At 47.8% G+C, this 13088-nt stretch overlaps 1 long non-coding RNA gene across 1 annotated transcript; it reads right to left on the bottom strand.

The window, feature by feature from the left end:
* Positions 1 to 2848: 2848 nt before the first annotated feature.
* On the bottom strand, positions 2849 to 6721 carry LOC111827354. Its single transcript, XR_002830861.1, has 3 exons — positions 6628 to 6721; positions 6057 to 6421; positions 2849 to 2874 (listed from the first exon to the last, which is right to left on the bottom strand). It is a non-coding gene; the product is annotated as an uncharacterized LOC111827354 (long non-coding RNA).
* Positions 6722 to 13088: the final 6367 nt, after the last annotated feature.

Below are 13088 nucleotides of genomic sequence, written 5' to 3'. Positions count from 1 at the left end.
CCTGTTTTTTCTCCACCCATAAGTCTCCTTCGTAGCAAAGAAATCAAGGGTGTTTTTATTTTCTGCTTTGAAAGGTATAGATGAGGGTATGGCAGGTGTGTGTGTATGTGTGTGTGTGTGTGTGTGTGTGTGGTGTGTGTGTGTGTGTGTGTGTGTGTGTGTGGTGTGTGTGTGTGTGTGTGTGTGTGTGTGTGTGTGTGTGTTTATGAAGCCCTGGGACTGCTGGCCACTTCTTGGCTTCTTTGCAGATGGGAGTCCTTCAAGTCAAAAAGAACAGGTCCCAAATCCTGCCCTGCCTTCTGCCCAGGAAACCTGGAAGCAGAGACCAGTGTTGAAAGGAAATCTGGAGAGCTTCCACCCCATCAGGTCATTTCACAGCAGCGGAGAGAACCTCAGGAGGGATGAATGTGTCCTGACCTCATTCCCCTGACTCTTCCTCTGACTATCAGAGGGTCCCAGGCGAAGGCTTTGCCGTAGACAAGATCTGAGGCAGCAGACAAGATCTTTCCTCCCTTTCACCTGACTGGAACCTCCATCCTCAGGACCAGAGCTGGTGGAGCGATGTCATCAGCAGGATGTGTACTGGTTAAGGAGGCTCCTCACCTGATGGACATAACAGTTGGTGAGGGAACAAAGGATGCATACAAGCAAAACATATAAACAAGTGAAACCCAACAAAACCATACAAATATTTCCTGTGGAGTAAAGGTATATATTTTTCTGTGCAGTCTCAGAACAGGCCATTCAGGTCAATTAAATATTTATGGAAGCCCTAGACGGTTTGGCTCAGTGGAGAGAGCGTTGGACCATGGACTGAAGGGTCCCAGGTTTGATTCTGGTCAAGGGCATGTACCTCGGTTGCAAGCTCGATCTCCAGCTCTGGTCCGGCCCATGTGGGAGGCAACCAATCGATGTGTCTCTCTCACATCGATCCTTCCTCTCTCTCTCTCTCTCTCTCTCTCTCTCTCTCTCTCTCTCTCTCTCTCTCTCTCTCCCCCTCTCCCTCTCCCTTCCACTCTCTCTAAAAAATCAATGGAAAAATATCCTCAGGTGAGGATTAACAAAAAATATATATTTATGGAAAATATAGATGTCTTACATGCACTATCTATTTTCAGAAAAAGTATTAGGATGCAACAACATGCAAACTTCACCACAACTGTGGTGGCCATCACGTTGAGTTTGGTGACTCACAGGGCACTTCAGATCTTGTGGTTGTGCAGGGTCATCCTACTGAAGAAGAGGCATCAGATTAATGACAAATTCTCATAGAATGCTAGCATGTGTTGGATCTTGATGATGGAAGATCTAAGACCTCAAAGACCTGTCTGTTTTGTTTGTTGCTATATATTCAGGATGTGCAACAGTGCGTGGCATATTGTAGGTGCTCAACAAATATTTCTGGACAAATAAGAGACTCCTGGAAGAGGACCGGGCTGCCTTCAACATGCAGGAGACATGCCTCCTTTGCTTCCCACTTATACCCTAGCTCTCAGGTTCAATCATAGCTCAGAAAGTAAAATCCACTTTTGACTCCACACAAGATGGTAGCTTCCTTGTGCCTTGTGAAATGGAACTTTTGGGCCCCAAAATGAATGGATTGGGTTTTTCTATGCATCTCCGTGGGCCAGAGACCACTTTCCTCTTCCAGACATGCAAATCATCCTTCATTCCACCAGACAAATGTCCCGGCTTCCTGTGGTGTTACCTGATGCAGAGCAATGAGAAGTGGCCAGAGAATTCACTTGCCCCATGCATGTGCCACCCACGAGTATGGCACATGCATGGGGTAAGATGTTAGCTGACACCTAAATCTCTTTCCATTGCCAGGCACCAAATTAAGTACTTTATATGTATCAACACTCTTAGTATTCCCACAAATGATGACGTAGGTGTCATTATTACCTTCATTTTACAGATGTGGACACTGAGGCAAAGAGGTTAAGGAATTAGCCCATTAACAGCAGCCAGGAACTCATCCCAGGCCACCCAGGCTTGATTGTAACCATTCTGCTCCGCTCCTGCTGGACACCCGGCACTCGTTTCAGGGAAACCTGGGTCAGGCCAATGCAGGGAGCTCATCATGACAGAAGTCTATAGAAAAATTGTGGAAAATGTGTAGAAACTGGGGCTGAATAATTATAAACTATTTCTGTCCCCTACCAAAAATTAGTTTACCTAAAAATTGGTTTTTGATGTTGTCCAGATAATATCCTGGCTGAATGAAAGCTTGTATGATAGAAAATTGGCTATTTCTGGACATGGAAGAGTTCAGAAAAGACACTGGACTTACTCCAACCAAATTTTATAGACAAAGGGCCAGGTTCTGTAGGGACCACAGAATCTTCTTCTAGAAAAAAAAAAAAAGTAAAAGCTTACCCTATTTATCAGGACTAGACCTTTGGCCCTGGTTCCCAGTGAGTTGTGCAGAGTGGGGGTTCTAGTCAGAGTCCACAAAACTTAGGAGGACCCCACAATTCTGAAGCCTTGTCCCTATCTATTGGGAGAATCAAATCTGTGACATCTTAGAGCATGAAACCACCAAAATCATGGAATTTTTATGAGATAATTTACTACTATTTATTTTATGTATGAGATCCAACATGTACAACAGAGGACAGGGGCATGGTCTGGACACAAAGATACCACTTCCTAAGCGTCATGATGTGCTTCGTAAGCAGAGTTCATTGTGTTGCAGGGATAAGAAAAAGGAGGGACAGGACACATTATGCATTCTTCCTCATCACCTTTTCTCAAATTACCTGTTTATCCATGAATAATCAGCAATCAAGGATGACTTTTGCCTGTAAGGGTCTGATCCTGTAGCAGTGGTGCAAGGGTCTGAAGCCTTCTTCCCCGACATCTCCATCCACCCTATTGAAAAAATGGCATGTGGGAAGTGCTTGGGGTGCTATGGACAATTGGGTGACACTTTAAGACAACTCTAAGTGGTGAGGATCTAGGACTGGCTTCACCCCAGATCTGAGTCTGGGGTTTGGGCCACATTGGGTTGATGGCCAGCTGGTTGACCAAGCATCCACTTGTCCTTCCTAATGCTGCCTCTTTCCCGCACTAGCATTTCTTATCTACTCCTCACCCAGCCCATCATGAGGACAAAAATCCACTGGGCAAAGGCTTTCCTCTTGCCCACGCCCACCCTGATGAGAAGTGAAGCCCTCAGCACCCTCCTGGACCCCTGGCACCCAACTGATACCACCCAACTGATTCAAGCTACTTATTTCTGGGACAGGGTGAGGTTAAGGGAATGTGCAGTGGAAATATCTGTTTACGTGGTAAGCATTTTAATAATCAGAATGAATTCATGTAATATTTATGTAATTAACAAAATTATGGTACATATATCGAGTGGTACATTGAGTAACCATTGAAAACAATGATTAAAAGCTCTTTACTTGGAGGAGGTCCTCGCTCATCTTTCCTAAGAACTTTTCTTTGAAGGAGGGGCAGCCCTGCAGGGGTGGAATAGAGAACTCATGGGTGCTTCGTTTCTGTGTTCCCGTGATAAGGAAATTTACACTTGAGAGTTTATTTGCCGATCTACCAGAGGGAGGGCAAGGACAGGGAAGAAGGTCTCAAGTTGTACTGAAGACCTGGTCTCCCACACCTTCACTGGTCTCCACAGGCCTCCAGACCAGAGTGATTCTGAAGCAGCCCCTGGAGCTCCCGGAGATTGAGTTTTTGCTGCCAACACATCGGGGAGGAGCTGCCTGCTGAGAGGCACGGAGTGCAGCTGCAGCCAGGCATCATCGGTGAGAGTGCCACCTGCCAGCCCAGCTCTGCGTGTGTCCAAAAGAGGCTGCAGGCAAAGCTGGCCAGCACAGAGCCAGCAGCATCCAGGCCGCAGGCAGTTGGTTCTGTCCCCTTTCTGTCCTACCTCTCTCTCCCACCTCCCTAGGCAGCAGCCGTTTGATGCCTTCCAACAGCAGATGACAGTGTACACGGTGTCTGCTGCCAGCATCCCCTCCCCATGCTCACCCCAGGCTCAGGAGCCAGTCAGTCCTCTGCCCAGGGACCTGTCAGCTGGAGATAGTCACTGAAGGCTCCTGCCTGTCCAGCCAAATGCCTGAAACCTCCAGGCATCTTCCTGGCCTCAGAGCCTGCCAGATGTGAATCTGCAAAGTCAGTCAAGGGGACTGACAATGTGGAGAGCCTCAAACAGACATAGTGGGGGCTCTGAGGCAGATGGAGACACGAGGTAATCAGGCAGAGTAAACAAACATCAAACGAACAAAGCCTTCTCCGGCAGCAACCACAAAAGGGAAGGTAAAACAAGTGACACACCCTTTTTCTGTGTGTACTGGAAATTTTTCATAATGAAATTAACAAATAGCCCTCATGACGTCACCCTCTGTGCCCTTGTGTGGGCAGTCTCTGGCCTAGGCACCTCCTCTCATACTGTCTGTGCATAAGTCCTACAGCTTCCACAGGCCCCAGTCCGAACACGGCTTTCTCTAGGAAGGCTTTCCTGATGCATCCTCCTTCCTCCACCACCCCCTGTAAAGTAATCACACCTTCCTCTTTACCTTCCTCTTTATTTCATTTTGATAGCAGCTATTCCATTCTCACTTATAGTTACCTGCATGCTAATCCGCCAAACAGCCGCAGAGTACCTTAAAGGCAGGGAGTCTCGTCCATTAATACTCTATCCTCTGCACCTACCACGTGGTCTAGAACAACGGGAACTGATAAATGGATACACAGATCAATTATTCATTCATTTCAGAAACAAGTATATGTGCCTGAATATAGCAGGCACTACACTAGGCAATGAGGTTAACAAGACAGGTAAGACAGTGGACTCACTGGCCTCATGGAGTCTACTCTCTAGGAAATGGAGGCAGCCATATAAACAGACAATTATAGTGAAGTTATTGGTGCAATCATGAAAAGTACATAGAAGGTAGAGAGGATGGTGGGAAGGAGAGAGGGTTCAATTCTACAAGGAAGGTTAGGAAAGTCTTCAAAAAGAGGTGGTGCTAGGTTCAGGTTCATGGAAAAGCAGATGCAAAGAGAAGGTTAGACATGTAAGGGATTTATCGGTGGAGGGAGCAGAAGGCAGGAAGAGCCCTCAGACCACACTGCATGCCTGATACCTGTGGGAAAGGAGGAGAAGATAGGAAGAGTCTCAGACTGCAGGTCAATTCCAAGAAAGGTTTGGTCAGACCAATGGGGATTCCTTGGACCAAAGCTACCCATTGGCAGAATCTCATATCTTATTGGGCAGGGCCCACTGTGCTCAGGCGTGGCCTGAGAGCAGCCCACAGGAGCCACGGCTTCGACATGAACATGGTGGCAGACCCAGCAGGGCAGCAGCTGGGGCATTGTCAACTACACTCTCTGCATTGCGAGGTATAGCTGCACATTTTCATAGCTTGGTCTTCTAAGTAATATCAGCAGGCATATAGGTGAGGGAAAGTGGGAGAAGACAAAAGGGAAGATGTTCCAGGATGGGGACCTGCATAAGAGAAGACTCCAAAGCAAGAAACAATGTGGATCATTAGTGGGCACGAACGGAATGTAGGCGGGGGTGTGGGGAGGGATGGTGCAGCAAGAGATGAGGTCAGCTGGTTGGAACAGTTCCATTGTGGGGGGTATTGCATGTGAGCAGTGGGGAGTTATTGACTATCAGGAGGGATCATAGCAGCTTCGAGCTTTAACAGAGGTTCTGGTGGTCATGTGTAGGGATGAGAGCTCAGAGGGAGGCAGGTGGGTCAGGCAGGAGACCCTAGCAATGGACTAAAGCAGTGGTGGCATAAAGGAGAGGTAGAGAGGGATGATGAATGGGAGGATGGATGAATGCAGGACTGAATGAGTGAATGAGTGCAAGTGATCAGACTGTGCTCTCATGGACAACTCCACTGTATTCAAATCCCTGAATTCTGCTCTGCGTGGGGATGGAAATGAAGCAGCTACTCTAACGCCTTCCTGCTGAATAGTTTCCATTAGGTGAAACTGTGCCCTGATATATTACAAGGGGGAAATGTCTGTCCAACATCTTGCTCTGCAGAAATGTATTAACACCTGCCCACCCTCACCTGCGCGCCTGACCCAGGCTAGTCTCAGGCAGGCATGGACACGACTCTGCACCCAGCAGAGCGCCAATCCCCGGGAGGCGAGGCCATCCTTTTCTGCTCCATTCATTTTCAGGGCCAGATGGTGTTTGCCTCATTGACTTTCACTGCTGATGTAGGCTTGTTTGCTGGTTTTTCACAGGTTGCTTCATTTCCTTTATTTCAATTCATTCTTCCACTTGCCCTCTTTTGTGCTCTGTGTCACGTTCATCACGATGGCAGGGAGACAACTGGAGCTCTCAGCAGGTAGACGTTTTTTCAGGGAGCTGGCCAAACCTCGTGCCCACAGCTCAGCCCTCCCAGCTCTGGGGAAACATCCATAGGAGCCCCTGAGAACAAACAGAAAGCTCAGTTTTATTGAAAAACTGCTGATTAAGAAAGATGGCAAGGGCACCAACAACAGCCATGACCCAAAGGATGTCTACTGCCACCTTGCATAAAGACTAAGTCTAAAATGCAACTTCAAGGTCATTCCTCACCCAAGTGCTCTGTTTGGTCACCAGCAAGGACAATCAGCGTACGCGCCTGCACTTACCATGCCTCCGAGCTTCAGGTGCCTTTCCCAAATCGAAAGGCTCCATCCTTCTTCCAGCCAAAGACATCCTCTTCCACCTTGACATAGTTCTACTCTGTGCTAGTACCAACATCCCCAGCAGCCTCTGTTACATATGTCCACAGCCCTATCCAGTGGTGGCTAGTTGCTGACTTGCTTTGGTCTGAGTTGAACACCTTGAACATTAATTAGGGTTGCAGTTCTTTCTTCTTCCCCGGACTTTCAGATCTCGAGAATGAGAATGAAGACTTGCTCCTCCGTTTGGGCCTCCAAGCATCTGGGGAGTGAGCTGTGGAGTGTCTGTGACTTGCACGGCCTGGCTTCTAGGTCTGCTCTGCTCTAGAAAGTGATCAGCACTGGAAAAACAAACAAAACACACACACACTTGTCTTACATTTTTCACCACTCCTGTGTATCTTGGTCTGTGTCATTTGCCTTTCTTGGCCCTCCTCCCTGTACTCGTAAGTGTTTATGACATTATGTAACTGTCACACATTTGGATTTAATGGATTCAAAGTGAATTGTTCCGAAACCTTTTATTAACTAGCACATGGTTCCCTAGGCCCTGACTCTCTGCACTGTGGTGGTGGGAGGGAGGGAGAAATGGGGCGGGGGGGGGGGGAAGAGAGAGAGAGAGAGAGAGAGAGAGAGAGAGAGAGAGAGAGAGAGAGAGAGAGAGAGAGAAAGAGAAATTGAATTAGCGGAACTGAGAGAGAAAAACAACCCAGCAAGTGCCAACTGGCAGCCTCTCTGGATCAATAATATTAACGATTTCAGAGACTTCCAAAGAGCTATTGCCAACTCTTTTGGCTTTTTTCAATACTATTATCACTATTACAAGGACACCCCAAGGCCCTTTTACTTAAAGCCATGACAGAATGCCCCAAATGACAGCACTGTTGATTTCTGCCTTCAAGGGCTGCAACCTCAATGCTTCCGAGAGAGGTGGGTGGTGGGGCTAGACTTGGCTGTAATTTGAAGGTCAAGGTTTCAGAGGGAGGGATGGCAGTCTCCTGAGAATTCGTTTTGTCTAGTAGCCATGTGACCACTTACCCTGACTGACCGAGAATTTCCACTTGCCTCTATGAAGATGTTGATAAAAATCAAGGCCTTCACTGGAAAAACTAGGTCGTGTCTAAGTGCCTCTGCTCTGGCAGACGTTCTGGTTCCACTCTCTGCTCTGTCACTGACCATGTCCTCCTCAAGGCCCTCCATCTCTTGGGGCCTCTGTCCCCTGTGACTTGGGGTATGGGAGCGGGAGGATTGTCTAATGATGAATGATTGCTGAGAGTCTGTGGTGGTCAATCATTGTAGGGGTAACAGGAGCCAGAGGGAGGGCACATGGCTCAAGGGAGAAGACAAAGGCCCAAGGAATCTGTGAAAACTAGTCATTCATTCATTCATTCATTCATTCAACATGTACTTCCTGAGGGCCCACTCTGCGTCAGGCATTATTCTAGGTTCCAGACCAATGCAGTCTAAGAGGAATTTCATGGGAGCCACAGCTATAATTTTAAACTTTCTAGTTGCTACATTAAAAGAGGTTAAAAAAAACAGGTAAAATTAATTTTAATGATTTTTGTTAACCCAATATACCATAGGTATTATTTAAACATATAACCGATATAATATACACTGAGTGGTCAGATTATTATGACTGGCCAGATTATTATGACCACCCCATCAGTACTTCATTGGGCCACCTTTTGCCTTCAATACTGCGACAATTCTTCTTGGCATTGACTCCACGAGATGTTGAAAGGTGATTCGAGGAATCTGACACCATGCCTGATGAATAGCAGTGTCCAGTTCTGTGAGATTTGATGGTTGTGGAACCAGCTGCCTGATGGCTCTTTTAACTTCGTCCCACAAATGCTCAATTGGATTGAGATCTGGTGATTGTGGGGGCCACCTAAGCAAGGTAAAGTCTCCCTCATGTGCTTGAAACCACTCCTGCACAATACGAGCACCGTGGCATGGCGCATTGTCTTGTCGGAAGAAGCCATCTCCATTGGGATACGCCATCAACATGATAGGATGAATTTGATCAGGTATGTTGTGCTATTCAGACGTTTATAATGATCTGGCCCTCTAGCAACTTCACACGAAATTATAGCTAATTTGCTTACAAACGTCAGGTGGTCATAATAATCTGGTCACTCAGTGTATAAAGTACTGATGAGGTATTTCATGTTCTCAATTTCATCCCGAGACTTTGAAGTCCAGTGTATATTTGACATTTCTGGCGCATCTTAAATAATGGCTCCGTGGGCTGTGACACCTGAGGATTTGGACGTGGAAAGAGCAGAGACGGCTAACATTTATTGAGTTCTCATTAGGGGAGAGGCATCATGCTAAGTACTTTTTGCACATTAAATAATTCCATCCTACAGCACAGCTAATAGTCACTATCTCATACTTATAACAGAGATGAGGAAATGGAGACCCAGGAGCTCAAAGTTGCTCCAAACCATATGGCTGCTGAGTGGTGAGCCAAGGACACAGTCTGTCTGGTGACATGTACTTGGGCAGATATTTACTATCCTATTTACTGTATTCCTTTAAGCTAGGCAGCCCATGTGAATCTGTAAGCATGTGGTGGTTTCTTAGCTCTCAGGGCTGTTGTGGGGGATAAAATCAAACTGTTGTAAGTGGTATGAACTGCTGGCTCTATCTCACGTAGGACACCAGGAAAGGGCACTTCCCTTTGAATCCTTCAATTTAGGTTAAAGCCACCTATAAGCTAAATGACAGTGTCACCCTTTGGGGAGGTCCTCCTTGTCCCTGGGTCTTACAGAGTCCTAAAAGGGGATCTGTCTGGCTCCACGGCCACCTGCCACTGTCCCTGTGTGCCATGCAGGGACTGGTGGGGTACTGGGCCTCTCCCAGCTGGAGCTGTTGGTTCACACTGAACTTGACCTCAAGTAGCACCAGAAGACACCACCCTCCACAGTGGGTTCATCAAGTCATACCTCAGGGGTAACAAGTGAATTTAAAATTTCAAACTTTTGAGCCCATCTTGAAAAATCAGGATATTTAACATAAAAATTGATATTTATAATGCCTCAAAAGTTTTTTAAATAGGATGACACTCAGTCTGGATTCCTACATGGCTACCACTGAGTAGCAACAGTCCCTTTCAGAGAGGTGTGTGCTACAGTGGACGCAGTCCTTACCACTACGTACTACTGGCTGGCCCCTGCCACTAATGAGGATTCAAGGGTGTTTTTTAAAAAAATATATTTTTATTGATTTCAGAGAGGAAGGGAGGGGGAGAGATCAATGATGATAGAGAATCATTGATCGGCTGCCTCCTGCATGCCCCCTACTGGGGATCAAGTCTGCCCCACAGGAGTATGCCCTTGACCAGAATCGAACCCTGGACCCTTCAGTCCACAGGCCAACGCTCTATCCACTGAGCCAAACCAGCTAGGGCAAGATTCAAGTTTCATTTGTCATCACACGTGTGTCATTACTTTTTATTGTGGAGACCCAGCTCTCTGTGTACGTGTCTCTACAAAACAGACTACACACAGACAGGCTGTGTCTTTCCTAAGGCCAGCAGCGTTATTGCTTTATTTACTCTTTTCTTACCTGGCCCCTTGCAACACCTGCCCTGCTCCTGGGTCCAGTCCCTCAGCCACACACACAGCCACTTCCTCTCTAAGAGCTCTGTGCCAGGGTAGATTCCGGCACCCACCTGCAGGAAGAACCTGCAACCTGTAAGCCTCTTCCGGGTTTTGAAGAGCCTTTGAAATGCTAAGCATTCATTCTGTTCTCCAATGGTCCAGTCTCAGTGTGTGAAGGTACTTCTGAGGAGCCAACCTTCAGAAGCCCAGCGGTCCATTTCTCCTCTGCCAGGAGCTAGGGAAAAATAACCGTGCAGCCCGAGTTGCCTTCCTGAGACCACGCAGTAAGGTGGCTAAGAGCACAGATTTGGAAGCTGGACTAACCTAAATCTAAGCTGGCTTGCACCCCTGACTGCTTGGGTGAGCTTGAAAATTTCACTCCGTGCCCCTGCCTTGTGTCAGGACCTGGCACAACCAGTGCTGTGTGGTTGCTATCGTTCTTAAAGTGCAAATCAAATTGTTAGCAGCTCGCTCCACTGTGCCATTTAATGGGGGAAGCCTAGCTCTTGTAGAGTTTCTGGTTTCATAGTAGAGACTAAGGGCACGTTATATCCCTTTTCCACACCAGTAAACATTCATGAGGATGTGCTCTAAGGAAACAGGCCCTCCCAAACAGTCCTGTTTACTCTGCTGACTGCCCAGTTGAGAGGGAGACCCACAGCCCAGAGTACAGCAGACACCTGTCCTTTGCACAGGTGAGGAGGCCCCCGCAGGGCAGCAGGCATGGCTCACCGCCCAATCCCATCCCCAGAGTTCAGGCCACAACAAAGGCGCCCCCACATGAACAGTGGAAGGAGAAAAGGGATTCTGCTCTGTAGACAAAACATAAATGCCACCCCAAAGGGCAGGATAAACATAGCAGGGGACTCAGGCCAACCGGACAAGAACAGGCTGCCTTGAGTGACAGGTGAGCAGGTTGTGAAAGGGGCTTCAGGTAGCCTGGAAACAATGAAAGAATAGGGGGCAGGAGTCAGGAGACCTGAGTTCCAGGCCCACCTGGCCTACTGTCTAGCTGAACGGCCTTAAGTGAGCCTTCCACTGTGCTGGTCTCAGCCTCCTCAGCCAACGAGGGGACAGACCAGGTGTGCATACTGTCCCTTCTGGCCCATCCCCCGGCCTCTCATACTAGAGTGGCCATGCTTATTACATGTTCTGGCTGACCTAGTCCTGACATAGTCCACTGTAATCCCCAAAGCAAGAACTGTCTATAAGATCCAGGGCCCTATAGCAGGTGCTGCTTAGAACCTCGGACCTTAATTGGGCTCAATAAAAGCTTTTCCCCCCTTCATAGTGGTGGCTTCTATGTGGAGCACCCCACACTTACTATTTACTTATCCATTCTTCCATTAATGCAGCATTTATTAAACTCGTGCCACTTATAACTGGGATGAATGAGACAACACAGGGCACAAAATCCAGCAATGCACCCACAGGGCATGACCTTGGACCTCTGAGAACTGGTGTCAAAGCATCCTGCCATCCCCTGCTTAAGAACGCATGCCGTGGCTCCCTCCGTGTCACCCTAGCTTCCTGAGACAGGTGGGTGAAGCGGGTACCAGAGGGCCAAGCCAACCTCCAGCACCACGTAAAGCACCATCACGGCTTCTTGCTCTGGACTGAGTCACAGTCCCCTTCCCTCTCTTCTTACAAGGCAGTGCATGGTATGAAATCAGAACATTTCCACAGATTTTCCCCAAACTGCACGTATCCTGGGCTCTGGTGTCAGGAGCCTCTTCTTTTCCCAGAAGCCGAGACGGCGTCCCACTGACAGAGCCTGATAATAAATGAGTTCATTACCCTGGCTGCTGGGGCCCATGACAGCCCATCTGCTGGCGTGATTAATTAAAACTCTGACTGGCGATGGAGGCGCCATCTCAGGGCAGAAAAGCAATTATTCGGAGCATCTTCCAGCCCAACTTTCCTGATGGATCCTAGAGAGAGGGACACCAGGAAGGGAGAGCAGGGTCTTCCGGGCCGGTCCCATCTCCTTCCCGCCTTAGGTTCCCTGTAGAGTCTCCTCCTGGGAAGCCCACTAGAATTAAGTGGAAGCGAGGGGTGGGCCAGATCCTCAAGTTCCCAAGTGCAGCAGGGGAACATTCCTTAGAAGAGGGTTTTCCCCCTTTTTGGACCCATGCTCAGGAACTCCCCACTTCCATCTGCATGCGATGTGCTTGTCGTCCTGTCTTGCCAGTTGAGTGTGAAGCAAGGGTGGGAGGCCAGGCCTCAGAATCTCCAGCCGTGTGCAGAGCCCTGCATTTAGGGGATGTTGGTGCGTTCCTGGTCATAAACAAGGCTACTTTGGTCCCAACTGTCTGTGAAAAGTTGTGCTCCTCTCTATGTCAGGACCTAGAGGAAAAGGAAAGTCGCAAGCTCGGAGGAGCCTCCACTACCTCTGGGAAGACAGAGACACCATGTCTGTCTGATTTGTGCGCCCACTGTCCTGGGATGGCAGTGTGAGATCCAACGTGGGCTTTTCACTTGAATGAAACCACAGTAGGGACCTCACCACCTAGAAAACCATCAAGTTTGCCTTTGGTCTATGGAAATCCTGTGCCTGTTCTTCACTTCTCAGGCTTAGGGCTCTTCTACTGCCCTGGAACAAAACTCGCCCTGGAGCCAGCATCCACACTAAAGGATAAATACCTGATAACAGGTTAAACTATTATATTTATTATATATATATATATATATATATATATATATATATATATGGGATGTGGAAAATATATATAAAATGAATATGGGGAATATGGGGGGGGGGGGGGGTATATATAAATATATAGATAAATATATATATATAATATATTTTGGGGG

This window comes from Myotis lucifugus, unplaced genomic scaffold (genome assembly GCF_000147115.1).
Source record: "Myotis lucifugus unplaced genomic scaffold, Myoluc2.0 scaffold_3, whole genome shotgun sequence".
Taxonomy (NCBI): domain Eukaryota; kingdom Metazoa; phylum Chordata; class Mammalia; order Chiroptera; family Vespertilionidae; genus Myotis; species Myotis lucifugus.
The sequence above is the reverse complement of the archived record's forward strand: the minus strand, read 5'-3'. Positions and strand labels throughout refer to the sequence as shown.